The following is a 24530-nucleotide window of genomic DNA, read 5'->3' as shown; positions in this document are numbered from 1 at the left end:
AGAAAAATGTCAAACAAGTTAGTTATTTTATCTCTCTGTCCATATGTGTGTTCACATGCTGCTTCATTTTTCATTTCATGACAAGAACTTTTAGATTTTCTGATAGTCTATGGTTACGTCTTGCAAAAACAGCAACAGGAAGTTATAAGCGCATATCAGCAATCTTTGACCTTTGGGTATACCGCAAAGTGTGCTGGTAAAGGAAACTGGGGATTCCATAGAAAATGTCTTACTTGCCAATATTTTGGCATTTTCTTAAACAAATCGTTAAACATTTTGGGAAATAAACTTTTTAGCTGTATTGGTGAGAGTTAGATGAGAAGATTGACGTCACTTTTCTGTTTGTCTTTTTGATATTAAGCTGGAGCCAGTCAGCTCTTAGTTGCAGTGCTGTGGGGGTATTGCGTGTAGCACTATATTTTTTTCGTCTGGAGTCTTCAGGTGCTATAGAGAGTGTGAAGATGTCACACTGTGTGGGTTGGGGGCACCATCTCATGAGCGCTCTGTCACTTTTATTCTCAGAGTCTATCCACTCAGTCCAAAATGGAGATAATTTACAGTATCAAGGTATGTCAGGGTCTGTAATCCAGCCTTGTGCTGCCAGTTCATATGGATCTATGGCTGTGTTCATGTTACAAGTAAATGTGGCCCAAATTGTTTTTGCAGAGGCGTGGTCACAGAAATTAGATTTTTTTCCCAATCAGATCTCAGCCACTTTCATATGTGATCCTAAATCTGATAAATGTCTGATCACTGGCAGTATGACCATCATCAGAACAGTCATATCAGGATTCATATGTGTGTTTTTCCCATATATCTTATCTTACTATATAATGACGAAAACTCTGTCTGTGTCTCTGTTCCAAGTTTTTCTCCTCAATGACTTGGTCAATCCATGTGAAATTTGGCACAGTGGTAGAGGGTCATGGGAGGATGCGAATGAAGCAATATTATATCAGTTGGCCAAAGGGGGGCGCTATAGAGTGTGCCAGTAAACCCGGAACTCCGTTAGCGCTTTTAGCACTTCCGGTTCTCTCGTCTAAAAGTCAATATGATTTTTGAATGGGATTTTGGTAAAATGCCTCAAATAAGGTCTGTGGTTAACAAAAGCTTAAGTGAGTTTCAGGTTTTGTTCTACGACATAAAACACGTCAGTAAATACCCTACTTGTGAATGTTGAAGCTTTTACGTGTCGTAAAAAAGGCGGTTGCTAACAAGTTGCTCAATACGACTACAAATCCTGTCGGGGACATTAAACGTCATCACCCCCAAACAGGCGAGAGTGCTGGCAGTCCGCCATTACAGCTTCTTATTTAGCTTAAACAGTCCGAATTCCCCATTATAAAATGTTTTTAAAATAAAGCGGCCAAAATCAGTGGAAAGCTTAGTGGCGGTGACGTCAAGAGTCATGTGACGTGGCGTAGTCATGTAGTCCGTTAAAGCCTAACATTAGCTTTTTACTTCTGGCGATCGCATTTAAGCTTCAAATGCGGTATGAAAGGTGTTCATATGTGAAGATTATCTCGCTGAACAAAACCTGTAAGTATCATAAACTCGTGTTAGCCACAGAGCTTATTTTCTGACATAATCCAAAACGCGATGCAAAAATCACATTCACTTTCTCTTCCAGGAACCAGCGCGATGCTAAACTTCTGGGTTTTGACATCAGCCCTGGCACACTCTATAGCAACTGATTGAAATTGCAAACTTTGAATGGGCATATCTCATGCCCCGTATGTTGTAGAGACATTAAACTTTGCACAGAGATGCCTCTCCTCATGAGGAACACATTTGCCTCAAGAACCCATAACTTCCGGTTATATAGATTTTCCGCCATTTGAATTTTTTGAAAAACACTTCAAATCGATCTCTTCCTAAGAAGTTTGAGCGATCTGCATGAAACTCAGTGAACATAGTCTAGGGACCAATATCAATATCTAAACTTACTAAAACTGAGCTTCTATAAGGCAATGAATATTGCGGAGGGCGTGGCTCATCACATAAAGGTGTATAACATCTCAAGGGTTTCACCCATCACCACGCAACTTTGTAGGCATATGACCACACATAATCTGAGGGGACCCCTCCATTATTGACCCCATCAAACAAAATGGGGGCGCTAGAGAGCTAATTTCTTAACTAGGCCTAACCGCCATATGGATTTTTACTAAACTTGGTAGATATGTAGAACAGGACGCCTCAAGGTGACTGGAGAAATTTAACTTTAATTGGCAACTGGGTGGCGCTATAACAACAGAAAAATGCTTAAAAATGGCTAAAATGCGACCGATCGCTGTGGCTCCCCCTGTGGACCAATGTTGTTGTTTTCTAATTTTTGGTATGACTAAGTCATGGTATGGTGTGCTGTACATAATCACGGAAACTGTCAGTGTGTCATTCTGTCAGTCAGTCATTCTGTCTGTCCCACGTTTTTCTACTCACTGACGTGGTCAATCTATGTGAAACTGCACATAGGTATTGACGATTGGCATAGGTAGAAGGTGACAAAGCTACCAATGGGTATGGACTAGTTCATTCATTCATTTTCCGTAACTGCTTATCCTGTTAGTGGTTGGAGGTGTGCTGGAGCTTATCCCAGCTGACATTGGGCGAGAGGCAGGGTACACTCTGGACAGGTCACCAGACTATCACAGGGCTGACACATAGAGACAGACAACCATTCACACTCACATTCACACCTACGGACAATTTAGAGTCACCAGTTAACCTGCGTGTCTGTGGACTGTGGGAGGAAGCTGGAGTACCTGGAGAAAACCCACACTGACACGGGGAGAACATGCAAACTCTGCACAGAAGGGCCCCCCCACCCTAGGGTTTGAACCCCTCACCCTAGGTTCAAACCAGGAACCCTCTTGCTGTGAGGTGACAATGCTAACCACTGGAACACCGTGCCGCCACCATCCCATATGTTGATGGTTTTAGCATGTCAGACTTCACTATGCAGGCACAGATTACTCACCTTACACTGTTAAAGAGGCTGCTCCAGTCACCAGCCAATAGAGCCCACCTGCCATACGCTTTCTAATGGGGACAGCTCAGCTACATTTGAGTCCTGGTGTGACAGCCTTGTTGTGAAGCATCTAAAGATGTAGTCCTGGAAATCCTCGAAGTTTTGGAGGAACTGTTCCTTCGTAAAACACTCCACATTGTGGCCCCAACACTCCTGACTCCTCTCCCAGTCACACCCTCTACCTCCACAGAACTAGCAATAACTATAGCTATGGCTTTTGTGTTTCTTTTCATCCTAAACATATGGCAACTTGTCATCCAACCTCCGCAGCAAGTCATTCGAGAGATGAACACTTGCAAAGCTACACAATTCATTTGTTTGTGACATTCTGCGTGGTTCCAATGCCCATGTCTAAGACGTCACTCACTGCATGTGAGGCATTTCAGGGCAGAGATCCTTTCACACGGATGTCAGATATGTTATTTCAATCATAATGTGAACAGTCGGGGCAGAATAATCAGCTCGGTTGTAATAATTAGAAGAGAGCATTAAGCCCTGGAATGTGAACGTAGCCTATGTTAGAAATACTGTTGATTAATCTTGATTGATGGCAGACACAGGTATCACTGCGTGATCCTCACAAGATGGTGCCCCTGTAGTTTAATGCTAACCTAAGCTAACCGGCTCTGGCTCTGGCTGTATAAGACATGAGGGTGGCATTATTAATCTAACCCTTTGGAAGAAAGCAGATAAGTGTATTTCCCAAAGTGGTAAACTATGCCTTTTAGGTCCTAAAGCCTTTGACTAAGATTCATTTTTGTTGGGTCAACCCTTTTTACCAGCCCACATTGTTCTGTTTATACTACACACACAGCATATGGCCACATATTGGCTCTCTTTGCCTTTTGTCTCAGAGAACATAAACCGTAGATAATGTGCCCTTTCTCGACACATACCTCCATGTCTCTCTAACCTTGCCTTGAGTTCAGTCAGATGGTTCGTCTCCAACTCCCGATTCCTGTTTTGTCACTCTGGAATTTTATCTGAGGGAAGCTCGTTGGTCGTAGAGGTGAAATCTGTAGCCAACAGTAACGGTTCAGTTTGTCTGGACTCAGATCAAAGTCCTCCATAACCCTCATATCTCCAGTGTCATCTGAGACGGCGCTTTGGCTGAATATTTAACATTCTGTGTTTGGAGCTCCGTGTGTGTATGTGCATCTAGGAAAATGACATTAATGTTTAAAATTGGCAGGACTTTCCATTTTGTGGGGCTTTCTGAGCAGTAAGGGTTTCATACATAGAGACAGGAGTTAGCAGTTCTGTGCCAGTCTTCAATAATCGTTTTAAATTTGACCTTTTTTAGTAACATTAAGGTTTCAAATGTTCAGTTGCTCCTGTCAGTATTTACTCCTGCCAGGGGTGTTGGTCCTGTTTTCAGGCTGTGAGATGATCAGAACCTGTTAGAGCAGGGATACAGCTGAAAAAAATTACACAAAGGGACACTAACCTATTTAATCCCATTTTTTTCCCAGAGGAAAATATCCAAATCATCTGTCATTAGTTTGAAATAATCATTATTGTTAAAAATTTCCATGGAAAAGTAGGTGAAAAGTGATTGAAATTCTTCTATATCCCAGTCCAGTTATTAACACATTTAAAACTCTGTCACTAGCCGTCCCCAACATTGCCACTAGAATGCTCTTTCACATCTGAGGGTGACTACTTCACACATCAGAAACCCTTATACAACACCAATCTGAATACTCAGAGCAAAGGCCCAAAAGCAGCCATTAGTGTATTTCAACACTGTTGTAATTGTTACTTTAATGTAATGTTAGCACTGGGTCGGGGCAGGTTTGTTGGATATGTCTGCAGCATTTAGGCGGTAAACAATGTGTTTTAGAATCACAGCAGCAACAGGCCACTGTGATTGTTTAAACACTCGATCTTTATTGTTGACTCCCAGCAGACTTTAAAAATAGTTAGAGGTCCTTAGCTGGTCTGGCTGGCCCATCTGTTTTGTACAGGCCCTTGGCTTTTCTGATTGGACCCTCTGGCAGTTTTAGGCCCTTTCCTGTTCTGGCTGACCCGTCTGGTTTGTAGAAGTCCTTGGCTCTTCTGGGTGGACCCTCTGGTGGGTAGAGGCCCTTGGCTCTTTATTATCAACAGTGGATAGGTGTGTGGGAATGGGGGTGGAAGATGGGCAAGAAGGGGTGGTGAGGGGGGAGTCATCATTACTGATAATGTTCCTGTCATGCTCTGTTTGCATAATTTCAGCATATGAATTCAACAGCCTGGCTGGCAAATGGCCTGTCTCCCCCTGATTGTCTATATCTGACCCATCGCTATCACAATCACTGAAGACAGCATCTTTTTCAGTTTGAGGGACAACTGTAATGTTGCATGCTTTGTCTGAGCCGTCATCTAGATCCAACATATCACAACTGCACTCACAATGACCCTAAAAGAAAAAAAAGAGTAGAAAGTTAGGTATGACCAGGAACTATGTGTGCTGTGTTATCCGGCCGGTCGCTATTGTTGCTGTCAACTTGTTCACTAATTCTGTGACCCCACTAAACAAACTTGGGTAATGCAAATGCACGCATCAATACTACACATTGTAAAGATGATTCGTACCAAAAAATCTCTGTCCTATCTTGATGTTAACATACATCAGTGGTTCCCAACTGGTGGGTTGCGGTCCAAAAGTGGGTCACAGGTCAAATCTGAATGGACCGCAAGTGACTCGCAAACGTGTTAAGTTTGTTAAAAACACACTTTGTTTTGAAGTACAGTGAATTTTGGCATGGAGCTTTTATTTTGAAGTGCTGTCTACCTCATAAAGAGCGAGTGACTCACAAACAGCTATGTGGCCGAGACAGCAAACTAGCTCGACACCATATGGCCAAACACAAGTATGACGCTGAACATCATACTGTGTGGACCTTTAACTAATGACTACGGAGAAGTCTTGACAATGTGGCTGGACCAGTTGGAAACCACCACTTTACATACTTTTGTTTGGGAGTTTTGATGCAGCCATCCTCTTCTTGTGGTGCAACCAGGAAGTAAATAGCTCTGGTCATGTGACAATTAACACTAAACAAGATACACTGCACATACAGTATTTCACTGAGACCCTTTATTGTTTCAGTATTTGTTGGAAATGGATTGATATGTCATTCAATGACATTTTTAGAGCCTTATAACTGAAAACTGTTGTGGTCACTATTGATATAGCATGACTGATATTCAACCTCCAAAGTTTGGAGGAGTTCTTCGGATGTAGGCGTGTTTTCTCCAGGTTTTCCAGCTTCCTCCCACAGTCTAAAGACACCCAGTTTAAGTTAACTGGTGACTCTAAATTGCCCATAGGTGTGAATGTGAGTGTGAATGGTTGTCTGTCTCTGTCAGTACATTTACATGACAGCAGAGAAAATCGATTTTGTGTTAGTCGGCCTGAAACCGGACTTTTAAATACATCTTAACATGCTGACTGAAATTGCACTAAACCGACTTTCTCAAAGCCGGACTAAGACATCTAGATAATGCACCTGGGGGTAGAATTCCTACGCTTTGCCCATGGTCCAGTTTCCGCCCCAGGCTTTGACCTGGAAGTCGAATAGCATTATCTGCAGCGTTCAAAGGTAAAAATAACTTACAGAAACATGGCTTGCAAAAGTCCACCTTTCACATTCACTTCCTTCTCTTTATCTGTCTCTCACACACACACACACATGCAGCGGCGTAAAGTCCAACTAAAGTCAGCCCCAAAAGGTCCTATTGTGTCCTGTCGAAGCTGCGAATATTTGGGGATTATTATCACTGAAGCTTCAAAGGTCCTAAAGTGGTATTCAAGACAGCTCCAATATTCAGTTAGATGAAAGAAAGGGTCAAATCAAATGTTTGTTTTCCTCAGAGTAAGGCATCATAAAGGCACCGATGCATAAGCAGTCTCTGTGGGCCCGTCTTCTCTCTCTCTTTTTTTTTTTTAAAGATATTTTTTTTTGGCATATTTAGCCTTTATTTGACAGGACAGACAAGCGCGAAAGGGGGTGAGAGAGAGGGAGTGACATGCAGCAAAGGGCCACAGGCCGGAGTCGAACCCGGGCCGCCACGGCAACAGCCCTGCACATGGGGCGCCCGCTCCACCACCAAGCCACCAACGCCCCAGGGCCTGTCTTCTCTTGATTCATATATCGTATTTCTTTCTTTTCTTTTTGGAAACCTGATTTTCCTTTCTTGATGAAAAGACATGACAGTGCACATTGATGCTCCAGCAGCATAAGAAGTCACTCACTCAGCTGGAGCTGTGTTTAGAAATGAATTGTAGTGCACCAGTGGACGAAACCATTTTGGTGAGAGGAGCCTCAGAGAGCTTCCACTAGTTTTTCTCAATAAAAAGTTGTCTTTTAACCAGGTTATTCAGCCAATTTCTAAGAAGTTATGGCACTAATTACTTTCTTTGCAGGCCTTTTCGAGGGTCCCCCTTCCAAAGGGGCCCTAGGTAATCAGTCCCACTTTTCCCCCCACTACGACGCCCCTATTTATTTAGTCCTTGTGGTCTAAAAGTGGCCAAATTTAAGCAGCATGTAGAAAACACTGGAATCCGTGTGTAAAATACCAACTCTGTGGATGTTTTAAATTGTACAATCTCAAACATCTCACTGGTGCTAAAACCCTTCACATTCCCAGAAAAAAATCCAGAGTAAAACCTCCAGTCAGAAGGCTTTTCACTTCAAAGCATGTTCCAGATTTGATGGGTCTCCAGGTATTACTCTCTCACACTTCATAACCGCGCTCTATAAAACAGTCCCCTGTTGTCAGGGATGAAAACCTTTGTCACATTGGATGTGCTGACAGGCTGATATCAATATTTGATAAAAAGGCAGAAGGGTCTGTGAGCTTCCTTCCAACAACTGCTGACTGCTCAGAGAGAGAGAGAACAAATGGAGGCTGTAAGGTTGAAGATGTCAGGCTGATACGAGGGATGCAGCACTACCGGCGGCCTTCACATCCAGCTGTATTTACAGTAGAACTAACAAGCTGAGGCGCTGCCAACTTCACCGACTTGCTGCATGAACACAGACACTCTTAAAAAGTAAGTAGGTCATAGGCCATTGTAAGTCTGAACTGTATCACTGCTGCCAAATAATGAGCATCTGAGTTCTTGTTCACATGAGTGAACAGCTCCCCCCCAGGCCCGAGTCTGAGAAAAATGACCCAACTGTAACCTGATAGTGAGCCTGAAACAGCTAGTCACAACAAATGAGAGCAATATGCACCGCAAAATCACAATCATGTAATAACTTGCTTTAGAGCTTATATTGTCAGCAATGAATTTTACAACAGGACAACAGAATGGTGCGCCACACAAAGTCAACAGGCCAATCCCCTCATGGCTCATCGCCTATTATTCCATTGAAAGATGATGAGCATTGTTGAATATGAAAAAGGTCAGGTTTATTTGTAGAGGGCTTATTCAGCGTAACAGAGCCACATTGTGAAACAAATGAGCAGTAGCTATTACAGCTATAGCATCGATGCTGCACAAATTAAAACAAACATTACACTGGAAAACATTAGCAAACACAAGTTTGTCTCCGCAAACTGTCAAAAGCTGGAAGACTTCCCAGACCTGTGTGCATCTGCGTCTCCGAGGCCTCCTAAAATGATCCAGCTCAGAGACGAGGCTGTTAGCGAAAACTGAACACATTCGTGCAATGGCTGAGTACACGTGTTGTGTTTCTTGGTGCTTGAAAAGGCCACATGTTCATAAAGTTATTGAGATCACAATGGGAGTCACTCATGTGATGTACTCAAGGAAAGTTGACATAATTGCTTGTTTCTTGAGCACATTTAAGACTTTTAATCCACTTCAGTCCAAGTTAAACTTGACTGTATATTGCCCAGCCCTATGTTACGGCTGTAATTCAGTTTGTGTCAAATTGTGCTGATATGGTGCCAGAGTTTCAGTATGGTGCCAGAGTTTTATGACATGTCATACATGTCATAAAAAAGCCAAAGTTCTGTACAAGAACTCAACTAAAATACAATTCAAAATTATGATTTAAAGTAGTCACAAGGAGCTCTTAAATGGTTATAAAACAGTCTTAATTTAATAGCAGTGTCTATATATGAATTGCATAAGCAAACAAGACCATCAGTAAAAAGATTAGCTATCGCCATGTAGTGTTCTTAATGCCTGTCCCCAGGTACAATTCCCAGGAACACCCTATGTTTACATTTTCCCAGGCACAGTTTGACAATTAGTCATACGTTAGGCAGTTAAAAGGAAGCAGGAGGAGATTTTTCTTTAGAGAATTTTATTCTTCTGTCTGATATTGGGGCATGATCAGTAAAGAGAAAAAGAAAAGAATTGACTGAAGAACAACAACAGCAAAAAAAAGCTAGAAGAGACTGAAAACATGAGTCAACCTTGGTCGGTTTGTCATATGTAGGGGTGGGTATCATAGATCAAGATACCAGTACCTTTAACATGATACTGATACCAATAGAGTTTGTCATTTGATCCCTTTTATTCTACTTCATTTGAAACCCGTCATGTGAACAGAAGCACTAGGTTGTGTAAAATGCCACCAGAAGTCACAGGCGTATAGTAAAGCCATGTTTTCAGCCCAGTCTCATTCTGAAGTTGTTGAATCCTTGCGCTTGGACAGTGACTTCCGGCATCAGACACCGATGAAAAAGGTGTCCTTTCACGTTTGCATGATACAAGGTTGGTAGCCATTAATGTGTAATGGCGCTCGGTGGCATTGGGAGTGAAAATGTGGCGGGACAACGCTGTAAGTTAATGGGGGGAAAAGTCAGAGTAGGGTGAGTGGGACAGGTGGTGGATGTGTTCAACAACCTCAGACTTTCACCTGGAGGGCCAGTGTTCACTTCTTCTTATGAATGTAAAGCCAAACAGGTTGAAGTTGACATGGCGTCCCAGACTGCAACAACAAACGCACCCAGGGTACCTTGCACGTCAAATGTCGACGTGGAAATTCCATGACCAAGTGTTGAAATGTGACGAGGTCGGATTGAGAATGTGTGTTTGGGTGGCATCTCTGCACGCTGAACTAGCACTTCCGTCAAATACCGCACTCAACTTCACCACACCACAGACTGTATGGGTTGTAGCTGCTGCGATCATCGTCCAATCACATGCAACATTAAATCAAATAACACTTGTGCTGCCAGCAAAACCTAACAAACACTAATTTTCTCTAGATCTGGGTACGTAAAGGATCAAATGCAGGTATTTTTTGACCGGTGAAGTTTCGGTACTACTTGGTATTCTGTTATGTTAAAATATACCGTAAAGGCATTGAGTACCGATACCCAACCCAAGTAATATGTCTATTTTAATTACATACATTGCAAGATGTGGTTTTACTTCAATATATGAATTTATGTTGGTGGCTAAAACAAAGTGTACTCCAGTTTGTTTCACTATTGTTATATTGCGGTTATTAATCTTATGTAGCCACAAACAGATAGAATAACTTGCGGCTATGCATCCTGCAAACAGCTGCTGAAACAAGAAAAGCAGTATTAAACATAAGATGAGTCAGTGTTTCACTCACTTCCAAAATAAACAAATGCACCCACAGGCCAGATCGAGATCTTTATGACACAAGGAAATGGTGTTCATGGAAACAATAAGGCTTTTGTCCACAAGGGCCTCTCAAAATAAACACCTTGTAGCTGCTTTAAATCAGGATTATCTCATCAATCAATTGGCAAGATTATGAATTTGACCAGACAGTCAACAGTACTTAACAGTTTTTGGACACGTTTGTTTGTCAAAGCATAAAGGTGCAATACTTTGCCCTCATTTAAACATGCACATGTAGCACCACATGCATTCAAACCATATGGAAATCAGTTGCCATGGTTCCATCAGCCTTACCATAAGTTGAAAGGTTACTGTAAAGAAAACCACATGCAACAACATGGTGTGGGTGTCCATCCATGCTTGTCGACACACATACAGCTCATTCCAGAGTGTATTACATGTGTTACTTCATTCAGATCACCTGAGGGTAAAAGGTGTGTTGGTGGTTTGAGATCTCATGCTTGATTTTAAAAGAAACTCAAGAGTATAAACTAACCAATGGGGGGTAATGGAACATTTCTAAAATCCATTGACAGTAAATGCAGTTAGAAATACAGTTTATTCTTGCAGAATGTATGGTTGCCTGTGCTTGATGTATAGTAACTGTCACAACTTGACTTGTAATGTCCCAGAGTGCATACCAGGGTAATGAGTTGTTTGACAAATTGAACAATAAAGTACTGATTACAGGGTGATGCATCAGTGACTACGACTGAAAGGAAATAGTCTCATCATGAGTATATGTATTTTGCACCAGTGCTTTTCTTCATGCAGGACTTTTACTGTGATAAGCGTACTTAATATTTGAGTACTTCCACCACCGACAGAACTGTTGAGTTGACATAGTCATGTCGGATTAAAATGTAAAATAACGTCTTAATTTTCAGCCCACACAAATATGTTTTCACTGAGTGTTGTATTGGTTAATTGATTAAACCAATGAGGTAGAGTCAGTACAGCTCTAAGGATTGCAGTCGCCTGACCTTTTGAGTTTTTGGTTTTGGTTACACCTCTTATTATTGCATAGGTTATCATTTAATTTGGTAAGAAAATTGACACGCACATCTGGCATCTATCAGTTTTCTTGAACCCTGGTAGTAAGACGATGGCGTGATGGGGACAAGTGCATGTTTTTGCTTTCTGTGTCTGGTGTGTGTTTGTGCTCAGGAGTTGTGTTATCTGTAATGTTCAGCTGGGCCCCTGCTTGTATAGCAGTCCTCCTCGTTCAGCAGAACTAAGCCAGTCTGTACATGCTGTTGATTTGTGTATCATGATGGTGACAAAACGTAAACTGAAAAAAGGTAAATCAAGTCCTATGATGAGTAAATGTAAGAGGGCTGCATTTGTATTGCGCTTTTCTACTTTTCTATGTTTACATCATGCACAGTTGTACTTCAGTATATTCAGGATGTAACATTTACATTGTACATAGAGAAACCTGGTTGTGCATATCCCTTCATGCATGATGACATAATGCAAGTTTACTTTTTCTCTGTAGTGGTGCAGGCAGGTCTTTATTCTTCACATCCAGCAAGTCTGTAATTTCTGGATGGACTGAGTTCAACCAACAATTGAGGATAAACTCAGTTTGGTTTTGGTCTGGACTCTGTACTTAACACTGTGCTGCATTTAGCTTCTCTCTTTAATCATCTGTGATGGAAGGTGAGCGCAATGAAACAACCACATTGCCACTGTCAGACTTTTATTTTCATTTCACCATGACATCGACCATATTGTTTGTTTTACTGGCTAACTTAAAGGTCCAGTGTGTAGAATTCAGAAATATGTTTCTAATCACCTGAAACTAAGAATCACTGTGTTTTTGTTACCTTAGAATGAGCAGTTTATATCTGCAGTTGCACGGGTCCTCTTCCACTGCAAGCTGCTATATCCGGTGGCGCGGCACGGCTGCGACACGGACACGAGAGTCGGGTGTCCTGTTATCACTGAGTCAGCCATGTAGCCAAGAACTGGCAAACTGCTAGATGCTACTGAATGCTACACACTCAACCTTTAAGTTTAGGCAGGACATGCACACATTGCACTCAATGGTTAGTAAATTGGATATGGTTGTCCCAGTATCCAGGTTTTTATTGTGCTACATTTAACATGTTCAGGTTTATCCAGGAAACAGTGTCATACTGACCATGCACGATATTTTCAGCCTGTCATGACCTGATCTGCAGTCACACAACCACGAGTTGCCGTATGACATGAATCACGAGTTGTAAATGTGGGAATCTCTGCCACTCATCTCATATTACAGAGAGTTAAATGAGAAAATTGATGTCCGTTACGGTTATAAATGCACTCAGTCAATATGTTTAAAGGTGTGTTGGGGTAATGATCAGCCAGGTACCACACCTTAGCATAGTGACAGGAAACAGGGGAAACAGGTGGCAGCCACTAGTTCACTAATTACCACTTAACAGCAATTTGTGGTTCAGCCTTGTTTTTTTTGTATAAAATAAACAAGTGAGGTAAAATGTTTTAATCACATAAACCAATTCAACTAAGCTAACTGGATTCTGGCTCCATTTTAAGACAGACAGACAGGGAGTAAATGTACAGTGGAGTTTTTCCTGGTAGGCTTTCTCTCAGAAAGCCCTTTCCGACAGGAGTCAAATACTTTTAATTCAAACCAGGACTCCCAAGACTTCTCCTACCTGCACAGTGAATACTACAGAGCCCCACAGTCCCGAAAGATGACATTTTTTTTATCTTGTGTACAAAAGTTAATATCTTGTGCGCACAACTTATATCTTGTGGGAACAAATGATCTTGTGCACACAAGATAATTTGTAGATAGTTATTAGGTCATTATCTTGTGGGAACAACTTATTATCTTGTGTGTACAAGATGATTATCTTGTGGGAACAAGTTATGTCTTGTAGGAACAAATACTTTTTTTGTATGTACAAGATAACATCTTATGGGAACAAGTAATTATTACTGTGGCAACAACTAATCTTGTGAGAATCGTCTTGTGGGAACAACTTACTTATCTTGTGTGTACAAGAAAATCATCTTGTGGGAACAAATGATTATCTTGTCCACACAATTTAATCTTGTGGGAACAAGTTATTTACCTTGTGCGCACAAAATAATCATCTTGTGGGAACAACTTATTTATCTTATGTGTACAAGATAATTATGAATCAATCAATCAGTTTTATTTATAAAGCCCAATATCACAGGGCTTTACAACATAAAACATCCCTCTGTCCTTAGGATCCTCGCAGCGGATAAGGGAAAAACTCCCCCAGAAAACCCCTTTGATGGGGGAAAAAATTCTTGTGGGAACAACTTATTTATATTGCACATACAAGATAATCATCTTCTAGGAACAAATTATTATCTTGTTGGAACAACTTATTATTTTGTGTTTGCAAGATAATTATCTTGTGGGAACAAATACTTTTTCTTGTGTGCAACAAAAGATCTTATGGGAACAAGCCATTATTATTGTCGGAACAACTAATCTTGTGCTAACAAGAGAATCATCTTGTGGGAACAACTTATTATCTTGTCCACACAAGTTAATAATCTTGTGGGAACAAGTTATTCATCTTGTCTGCACAAAATAATCATCTTGTGGGAACAACTTATTTATCTTGTGCACACAAGATCTTGTTGGAACAACTTATTTATCTTGTGCGCACAAGATCTTGTGGGAACAACTTATCTCATGTGTACAAGATAATTATCTTGTGGGAACAACTTATTTATGTTGCACATACAAGATAATCATCTTATAGGAACAAGTTATCTTGTTGGAACAAATTATTATGTCGAGGGAACAACTTATTATTTTGTGTGTACAAGATAAGTATCTTGTGGGAACAAGATGATCATCTTGTGGGAACAACCTATTTATCTTGTGGGAATAACTTATTTATATTGCACATACAATATAATCATCTTATAGGAACAAGTTAATATTTTTGTTGGAGCAACTTATTTATTTTGTGTGTACAAGATAATTTTCTTGTGGGAACAAGTTATTGTCTTGTCTACACAAGTTAATTATCTTGTGAGAACAAACTAATATCTCGTCCACACATGTAAATGATCTTTTGGGAACAACTTGTTTATCTTGTGCCTACAAGTTAATTATCATGTGCGAACAACTTCTATCTTGTGTCTTCAACATGACTATCTTGAAGGAACAAGTTAATTATCTTGTGGGAACAAGTTTTTTCCTTGAATGTACATTTTATTATCTCGTGGGCACAAGACAGTTTGTTCCTACAAGATAATTATCTTGTGCGCAAAAGATCAAATCATGTCACCTTTAGGGGCCTCAGGGTCTCCTCAGAACACAGTTTGCGCATTTGCCAAAATGTCTAATTATTCCTCTATGTCACAATATAGGCGTTTCTCTGGCGCCACCCTCAGGCCAAACTTTACATTCTTTGACCCACTATGGTATGTCTTTAAATAGTCTTCATATTTTATCCATGCATTTTTTTTGTGACATGCAATGTGCATTACAGCCTCACGGGGGCTCTGCTGTGGTCACTGACTTAAAGTCATGTTTTAGTTTTTGCAGAACTTGTATGGGGTTGGATATATTTAGGGTGCAGGACACCTCACAGTACCACAGCAGAAGTAGCAGTAATAATAATAGCAGTCGTCTCTGCTCAAGCCTCTGTGCAAGTTCACCACCACCAACACCCCCCCCCCCCGCTCATATTTCCTCCCTTATATCTCCCTACATGATGGGCGCCCCCCTCGTCCTCCACTGATAAGCAGCATAACGGGGAGGAGCTCTCTTCTCGCGGGACTCCTCCTTCCACTGCCTTCTTTTTCTTTCACTTGCCCCCACACACACACTCGTCTCCACCTCCTTCTTGCCTGTCTGATCGAAAGGGAGAAGAGGGGTTAGATGATGAAGAAGTGAAAGAGGGGGGGGGGGTCCTATTTTCTTACGAACGGAAAAAGCGTCACAGCGGGTGCAGAGCGCAGCACGGAGGACGGAAGAGAGGGAGACGCATCACGGTGAGGGGGAGATAGAGAAGACGGTGGGAGGAGGCGACAGCGGGTCGTAAACACGACAGAAAACGGCGAATAGGACGGCAGAGAGCGGCGATCACCCCCCACCGCCAACCCTCCTCATCTCTCCATCTCCATCCTTGTCTGCGCCGTTCGGCTCATCCCTTTGCGCACCGGAGCGGAGCGGTGTTTTCTGTTTTCTCTTTATTTTAATCCTCTCTGGACAAAACCTCTGCTCGGTCTGTCAGAGGATAAACACCAGAGGCAAGAGAGGAGGCTGTGCCATCACCACCGCCGACAGGATCCACTGGAGGTGGTGCACGGGACGATCATCGGCGCAGGCGATTCGGTGGATAAACCCAAAGGAGGGGGTAAACACTACGAGATGACCATAGAGTAACCCGGCTGAAGCACACACACACACACACTGAGACAGAGAGAGACCCCGGCCGCCGGCTACTACCGAGACTCCAGCATCACCAATGCGATGGCATAGCGGTTTCTGCTGCAAGACTACCAGACTAGACTCAGACCAGCAGGGCTCGCATCCACCATGAACCTCTGAAAGACATCCGACACAGGCACAGATGGGTAAGAGGAGATGCTCTGCTTTGCATGTGTGTGTGTGTGTGTGTGTGTGTGTGTGTGTGTTTTTTACTCCGGGATATGGAGGTTGGGCAGGGATGGGTGGGGGGGGGGGGCAGGAAGGCTTGTGACGTGAAGACCCTGGCCATTGCACGTACAGTTTAAGACTGCAATGTAGAGAATGGGGTGTATTTGTGTGTGTGTGTGTGTGTGAGGTTGATGAAGTGGCTTCTGGTGAAATTAGGAAATACATGGGTGGAACCAGATGGCCCTTTACTACTGGTGAGACTGGAGGTAGAGTATAGCTGATGCCATCTCGTATTATACTGTGCTGTGGTGTTTCGGGGGTCCTGGGTATGTGAGATTGAATGTAATAATAGGGTACCAGGATCATGGATGGGTTACGGAACGGGCCTATTGGGCGCAGGCCCATGGACTCAAGGGGTCAGGGGGTGAAATGTCACTGAAAGAGACACCAAACGGCCACAAAGAGATGCGAAAACATAACCACTTTCCCACCACTTTCACTTTGAGTTTTCTCTGTGTGTGCGATTGTTTTTGGGACGTTAACATTCCTGTGCCCACGGGCCCATTGTCTCATAATGAGTCTGTGACCTCATGGCACAGGACTTGAGGCCAAGCTTATAACATTTAAAACTATTTAGACTTCAAATCCTTTAAGTTCTTACTGCCTCAGTGGATTGATGTTGCACTAACACTGCCAGGATTTAGGGTTTGGCTGCCTGTCGTTCACTGAGTCCATGGTATTATAAGGTTTGTTTAGTGTCCACTAATTGAGCCATATTCTACGGGCTAGTTCTTAATTTTCACACCATCACACGTCCCCATTCCCCTCCCCAAACACCTGAGCGGATGGCCGCTGCTACATCTTCCAGCCCACAGAAAAGCCCTGCTCCATGCCACCTCGCCGCATGTGAATCACCCTGCCCCGGGTGGTCATCTTCTGTATGCAGCGACTGCAAGCCTTGCTGACAAAAAACATTTTCATCTCCCATCTGGTCCAAACCAAAAACCAAGCACCATCGCCTGCTGAATCCATTTCTAATTTCCCATGAGAGTGGGCCCCCCTCTCCCTGGTTGCCGCTCAGAGGTCAAGTATTGAGCCAGGGTCTCAGATGGGTTTGAGTATATGAAGGCTTGAGTAAGCTGATGGGCAGTTAAGTGCAAATTTAGCACTAATGAATGAAGGAGTTGCCTGGCGGTTGTAGAGGAGCAGGTGAGATTGTGGCTGTGGAGAAACACTGGAGAAATCTGGCTGTGTGGTGTAAATATGAACCTCTTCTTCTTTCCCTTGACATGCTGCCCTTCAGCAAGGCAATTAATCAGCAATAACGGCATTAGAGCGGCTCAGTGGTGCAACAGTAGCAGGCTGGAGCTGTACCTGGCAGCTCCCAGCTGTGAACGTGTGAAACAGGGTATCGCTGATGAGCATGCTCAGCGTGCTTCCTCAGGTTTTTAAAGATGCATGTCGGGTAGAGGTAATTATTCGAGTATCTGAGGTTGCTCCAAGAGAGATGTCTGCTTTGTACAGAAGATACGCCACTCTTCATTTGGTCCAGTTGAACCCAGAAGCAGTGATTTGATGAAATGGCAACATGGTTTTGTCTGGACAGAAAATCAGACCTGCATCTGTGCCTGCCAGGCAGTAAGGAGAGCAGAGAGGAGAATAATCTGAGCTGGGCGAAAGCAGGAAGTGTATACTTCACTGTGTTTGTAGCAGCATAAGCAGAGGCAGCGGCCTGCAACTACTGCGACGGCTCTGGTTCTCTGTGGTTATCTCACTGTGGCTTTCAAATTGTCGACGATGCCCCAACCAATATCCCAGATCCCCACGTTTCAAAACAACAACATCAACAAAGACCACATCTCATGGGGATGCTGGCCTTTTCACTTCACAGTGATGCTGATGCTGAGAGACAGGGCAGTGAGTTGGTGTGTGTGTGTGTGTGTGTGTGTGTGTGTGTGTAGGGTAGGTGTGGGGTTGCAGGAAGAGCAGGAGGAGAGAAGGAGACAGAAAATGTTTCCAAGGGATCTTAAAGGTTTTAGATGCCACAGCTGGGGACTGAACACAGTAGCCACGCCTGAACATGTATGTTGTGTGCATGTGTGTGTGCATCAGGGCCGAGGCATTGAGATAAGAGGAGTGAAATGTAAAGATGGAGAATGGACGGAGGGATAGATGGATGTACTGAAGAATTAAAATAGAGAAAACAGAAAGAGTGTGTGGACTCCAGAGATCCACCTGAGCCCCACAGCTGAAGCTCACTTCTTTTGTCAGATTTGATTAAGAGCACTCTCCTGTGATTCCCCCCCCCCACCCCCCCCCCCCCCCCCCCCCACCCCCCCACCCCTCACACACATTCTCTCAGTTTCACTTTCAGTTTTCCTTATTGATGTGACAAGTAAATATATCTGGGTTGCAAAAGCATATTGAGCAGAAAAATAGTGGTTAAAGGAGACAAAAACAAGAAGCGATGTGGAGTATAATACAAACTGGTTATGGAAGAAAACAACCATGAACAGTGACTGAAAGAAAATGATGTATGTAAGTCCTTTTTCTCTTCCTTAGATATGGAATTTAAAGGTCTAGTGTGTAGGATTTAGGGGGATATATTGGCAGAAATGGAATAAAATATAGTGCGTATGTTATCTTTTGTGTTTTGGTTACCTTAGAATGAGCCATTTCTACCTACATAGGGAGCGGGCCCTTGTCTATGGAAGTCGCCATATTGCACCTCCATATTTTTATAGTAGCCCAGAATGGATAAACCAGACACTGGCTCTAGATAGAGCCATTCGCATTTTCACATTGCCCACCATAGTTAGCAGTTCCTCCATGACAAGAGCATTGAAAAAAAAATAAATAAACTGCTTTATTCAGTATTTTTACCGGTTTAAATCATTGGGTCCATTTGTTTTGGAGAGGAACAGACCTCTGCAGATAATTCAGTTACTGGTAAAAAAAACAACAACTGCTGAACGTCTGGATCTTAAGTTATCAGAGAAAAAAGGTGAGCACAGATTAGCAGGTGCTGGGGCTAGCAGTCTGTCTCTGACATGCCAAACAGCATTGGAGAAACCCTGTTTTTTTCTGGTTTAGATCACCAGGTCTGTTTGTTTTGGAGAGGAGGAGACCTCTGCAGATAATTTGGCTCAAGGTAAAAACCTCCCGAAACTCTGGATCAGAAATTAGGTGAGCGTACATTAGCAGGTGCTAGGCTAGAGGCCTATCTGCGACGTGCCAAACAGCATAGGAGAAACACTGATTTGTAACATGAAACTGCTTTATTCAGTATTGTCACTTGTTTAAATCACCTGGTCCATTTATTTTGGAGAGATAGGGACCGCTGCAGATAACTCAGCTCATGGTTAAAACTTCTAGAACAATGAAAACAGAAGCAATTTTAACTGAAGTTTCAGCTAGTTGCAGTCTGCAATCCTCATCGCTAGATGGCACTAAATCCCCCTAACTCTTACACACTGTACCTGTCAAGGAAAAGTTAGGGGGCGATCACACCTACAAGGAGCGCTAGAAATGAGACGCCAGTAAAACAATTGATTCCCTATGGTATGGCGCGTCTGACTGGTTTTCAAGCACTTTTGATGATGAGCGTCTTTCTGGCGTCTTTTTAGACTCGCGTTTTTTTTTAGATGCACGTTTGTAGACGCTGAAAGTTGAATTAATCTCAACTTTTGGGCGTCAGGCGCCAGTAGCACCACCAGCAGAGCAATGGCAAGTGCCCTCCTCCATCTTGGGTAATTTTCAATGTTTTGATCGCCCGGTTGCGCACGCAACCCCGCTCTACAGGTGCTCCTCATAAGGAGCGCTCATTGAAAGGGCATTTCAGGCATTTCAAGCGTCTTTGGAGCGTCTGCCTTTCTAGGGCCACCTGTAGCTGTGATCGGCCCCTTATTCTTGGGAGGCATGCTTATTTGCTTTCCTGCAGAGAGTTTGATACCACCGTGATGTCTGTATGGTACAGATAAGGCTGGAATAAGCAGGCGCTTAGCTTAGCTAAAACACTGTAAACAAGGTGGACACCATTTGGTTGCGTCTGTCCAAAGGCAACAAATTGCACCTACTGGCACCTCTAAAGCTCACAGATTTTCACATCATAGTTCACCTCAGGCTAAACAGTATGGAAAAATCAATTATCAAAATATTTTTGACCTAACACCTCGATATTGATATTGCGACCATATTGTCAGTTTTGCAGTAGTGTGGATGTAATGACTAAGTGGGTAAAGGCGAATAGTAGAACAACTCCAACAGTTTGGATCATTTTTCTGTAATGCCACCTTTTAAAACCAGTAAAGACAACTCTTCCAGTATTATGATATCAAAAATCTAGGACTATATCTATCATATCTAGCAGCATGGTGGTGCAGTGGTTAGCATTGCCGCCTCACAGCAAAAGGTTTCCTGGTTCGAACTCCAGCGTAGGTTTTCTCCGGGTACTCCGGCTTCCTCCCACTATCCAGAGACATGCAGGTTTGGTTAACTGGTGACTCTAAATTGACCCTAGGTGTGAATGTGAATGTCTGTCTCTATGTGTCAGCCCTGTGATAGTCTGGCGAGCTGTTCAGGGTGCACCCTGCCTCTTGCCCAATGTCAGCTGGGATAGGCTTCAACACACCCGACAGGATAAGCGGTCATGACAAAAAAATAATGAATGTATCTAATCTCATATCTCATCTCTCAGCCCTAATTTTGCTTTGTTAACCAGAACAAAAAAATGGAGAGTAAAAACAGCAATTAGCCGCTGAACAGATGTTATGTGCTGAACTATTTCTTGGCCTGGACCCATAACTTCCCGTAGCTTTGGCCACACCATTGTCTGTTTGTATACCACAGTCTCATTGTTTACTGTACTGATATAAGAGGAAGTGAACAACTGTTCTTCCCAGAATATTGAACTTGTCCTTTAAGGCAGTTAGCTGCCCTGTGACAAATGTAGCTTCTGTCGCTGCGGTGTTTCTGTCTTACCCAAGTTGGACAAAAGGAAGCTTTTCATCATCAGACATGGCAATAACATGTGGTATGCTGTAGCTTGTATTCAAACTTTAATCATTTAGCTCAAATATTTTATTTTCCTGTCTTTGTCTCACCTTTTCAAAGACAATGTGTCCACAGATACTTTATGCACCAGCACTATTATCAACTCATCTAATGACAATAAGAGCTCATGTGGAAAAAGGCAGTGCCATACCTCTTATCTCATTAACAAACAGCAGCTCTACACCTTTGTATTTGTTTTATCACAACCGTATCACAACTCTTCCATTCTTCGTTCCTCGCTTCCTCTCACACAGCACTTTCATTATGTCGCTCCCTCTTTTCGCTGCCTGTGACTCAAGTTGCAAGGCTGAAACAAATGGCTTTGCTGGCACACGGAGAGGCTGTCAGTTAGGCGATCTGGGTACACAGAGATCAGCAGCCTCTTCCTCTTCCACAGCATCCTGTTTTGTTGGCTTTATCTCTAAAAGACAGTCTTTGTCAATTTCTAGGAAATCAGATGTTAGCTCTGACTCACAGCTAAACGTCTCGTAATCACAGCACGGTTGCATTCAGATCAAGAATCTTCAAAGCTTTTAATTTGTAGATGCATAGATTTTGTTGTTTTTATTTTGGTTCATGGAGGTGACAACAGTGGTCTTTAGAATCCAAACCATGTGTCAGCCTCTTTCCAAGGCAAACGTATTGCATTGTGTAAGAAGTGAGAATGTAAGTCTGCAGGAAATGACCACAAACCAGGCTTGTTGTTATAAGCAGATGGATGCAGACATCTGATATCCTGCAGTGTGTGAACACCAGTGAAAGACAGCAAAAAAAAAAAAAAACAGCGAAGGCAGTTTTGCATAGTCAAAGTAGTTCCTCTTGCAAGTTATGGAAGCAATCTGTGTAGCAGTGACTTTTGGTTACAAACCTTGGTTTGTCAGAAATTAGGCACAGCAGATGTGAATAAGCCAAATGCAAAATTCCACCATCCATGCCTAAAACACATGATTTGGATATGTTTTACAACCTTAATTAAATTATTTCACACAGTATTACATCGAGAAAAAACACATAAAGAAAACAAACAATGATTTTTAAAACTCTGCATTTTAACTGAACTGTGCGGCCTGATCTTTGTGCAGAGAGGAAAGAGTCTTAGTTAAATATGTGCACATGAGAGCAGAGTCTTGTGACATCATGGTGATGGGCCAACATGCAACTTGCAAAGTGTGATGTTGAAATTTGAAACCCTCAGTGAAGTAGGAATCATGTTGGTTTCACCAGTTAAACTTTTGAAACTAAAAATACTTGCATATTGATAAAGTCAGGACTTTTCAGTTTGAAGACTTTTGGGGTAATTAGACTTTTTTGTGCTTAAAAATCATATCAGGAGCAATTCTTATTCAAAGCAAAGTATTTTTGGCTTGAGAAACTACTGGAACAGTATCCAAATTTACTGTAAAGATCTCAGCACCAGATACGACAGTGAAATGTGGGAACTTTTGCAGAGGAGTGGGTGTTGTCTGTGACTGCAGGTTTATTACGGCTATATGTATGGTGTCATCCCATTGTTCCAATGGCCCAAAATTCCGAAGCCTCATTAGTCTGAAAAATGTTCCATCGGACCAAAAGCCTGTTTCTTCAACAGCCCGATATCCCCAAAACAAACGGCCATTACTCCGAAGTCCCATTTCTCAGAAAGTACACACACCCTGCAGTTATTTTCTGTTTCCAAGTGTCCTTTGAGCCACTGATCCTGGGTGTTTTCACCAACCTTTGCAGCATTTCTCAGTGGCGTTTGAACCACCGATTGCGAGTGTTTACCAACCCTTTGCGGCATTTTTCACTGATGTTTGACGCACAGAACCCAGGTGTTTTTAATCGATCATTCGCAGTGTTTCTCAGTGGTGCTGGTGCCACCGATCTCGGGTGTTTTTACTGGCCCTTCATTGCATTTGAGCTACCAATCTCAGGTGTTTTAACCAATGTGTGGCATTATCCGGTGGTGTTTGAGCCACCAAAGAAGGGTGTTTTCACCAACCATTCAAAGGATTTCTCAGTGGCACCTGAGCTACCCATCCTGGGTGTTTTCACTGATCATTTTTGGTGTTTCCAAGCAATGTTTGATTCGCTGATCTCAGGTTTTTTTAGTGACCTTCATGGCATTTCTTTGTGGTGTTCAATCTCTCAATCCCAAGTGTTTATACCAACCATTTGTGGCGTTTCTCAGTGGCGTTTGAGCTACCAATCTTGTGTGTTTTTACGGACCCTTCATGCCATTTCCCGGTGGTGTTTGAGCCACCAAACAAGGGTGTTTTCACCAACACTTCAAAGGATTTGTCAGTGACGCTTGAGCTGCTGATCCTGGGTGTCGTCACTGATCATTTGTGGTGTTTCCCAGCAATGTTTGATTCGCTGATCTCAGGTGTTTTACCAACTATTTGTGGCGTTTCTCAGTGGCGTTTGAGCTACCAATCTTGTGTGTTTTTACGGACCCTTCATGGCATTTCCTGGTGGTGTTTTAGCCACCAAACCAGGGTGTTTTCACCAACACTTCACAGTGTTTCTCAGTGGCGCTTGAGCTACTGATCCTGGGTGTTTTCACTGATCATTTGCAGTATTTCCCGGCGATGTTTGAGCCACCCTGCTTATCTAATGGCTTTTGTGCCACTTATCGATGGTGTTTGAAGCCAATACATGTTTTTTCCTAGCCATAACCAAGGGGTTTTTGTGCATAATCCTAACGACACCTTCACCACAGAGCTGTAAAGTTTCAACACATTTGCTACAAAATAAGCTACAAATGAAACATACAGTGCAAACAATATTCTGGTGGTTGGGTTTTTTTTTTTGGGCTTTTGTTTTGGGAATAATTGGCTGTCAGGGAAATGGACTTTGGGTTTATCAGAAAAACGTGGCTTTGGAATTTTGGGCCGTTGTACCAATAGGTAATCCCCATATCTGCATATACTGTGTTGATATTATGAAGGTGTAATTTCGGGATGGAAACTGAGACCAGTCAGCTTTCAGGATCCACATTTTGCATATAACTGATTTCCTGAAACCTCCTGAAACTGAAAGTTCATGGCCTTCAGCTACACCTGTAGCTGAACACTTGAGTCACTCGTTTAAGCTGTAGCTGTTGAGCAGAGTTAAAGTGGTGCAGGTGCAGAAAAATCTTCAAGTAAACGTTAAGGAACGATGGCTCACAGTTGCTGTAATTCTAGATTACCTGTGTTTCTACAGTAAAAAGTGCTGGGTGTAGAAATTAGAGCAAAGGTTGAGTGAAGCTCAATGATGTTGGAGGCCATATTTGTCCCAGCAGCCTCTGTTAT

At 42.6% G+C, this 24530-nt stretch overlaps 1 protein-coding gene across 3 annotated transcripts in view; it reads left to right on the top strand.

Annotated features, from left to right (window-relative positions):
- The window catches only part of mgat3b (beta-1,4-mannosyl-glycoprotein 4-beta-N-acetylglucosaminyltransferase b), a 116917-nt gene that overhangs the window by 470 nt on the left and 91917 nt on the right, over positions 1-24530 (top strand). Inside the window, exon 1 of one of the 3 annotated variants that reach the window (XM_033624292.2) lies at positions 15412-16181. The exons of the other annotated variants lie outside the window; for them this stretch is intronic. The gene's annotated coding sequence lies outside the window, so the exon portion shown is untranslated. Of the gene's footprint in view, positions 1-15411; positions 16182-24530 lie in introns of those variants that run through there. 3 annotated transcript variants of the gene reach the window in all.

The sequence above is a fragment of the Epinephelus lanceolatus genome, chromosome 3, assembly GCF_041903045.1.
Source record: "Epinephelus lanceolatus isolate andai-2023 chromosome 3, ASM4190304v1, whole genome shotgun sequence".
In the NCBI taxonomy this organism is placed as follows: domain Eukaryota; kingdom Metazoa; phylum Chordata; class Actinopteri; order Perciformes; family Serranidae; genus Epinephelus; species Epinephelus lanceolatus.
Note: the sequence above shows the minus strand (reverse complement) of the source record. Positions and strands in the feature narration are given on the sequence as shown.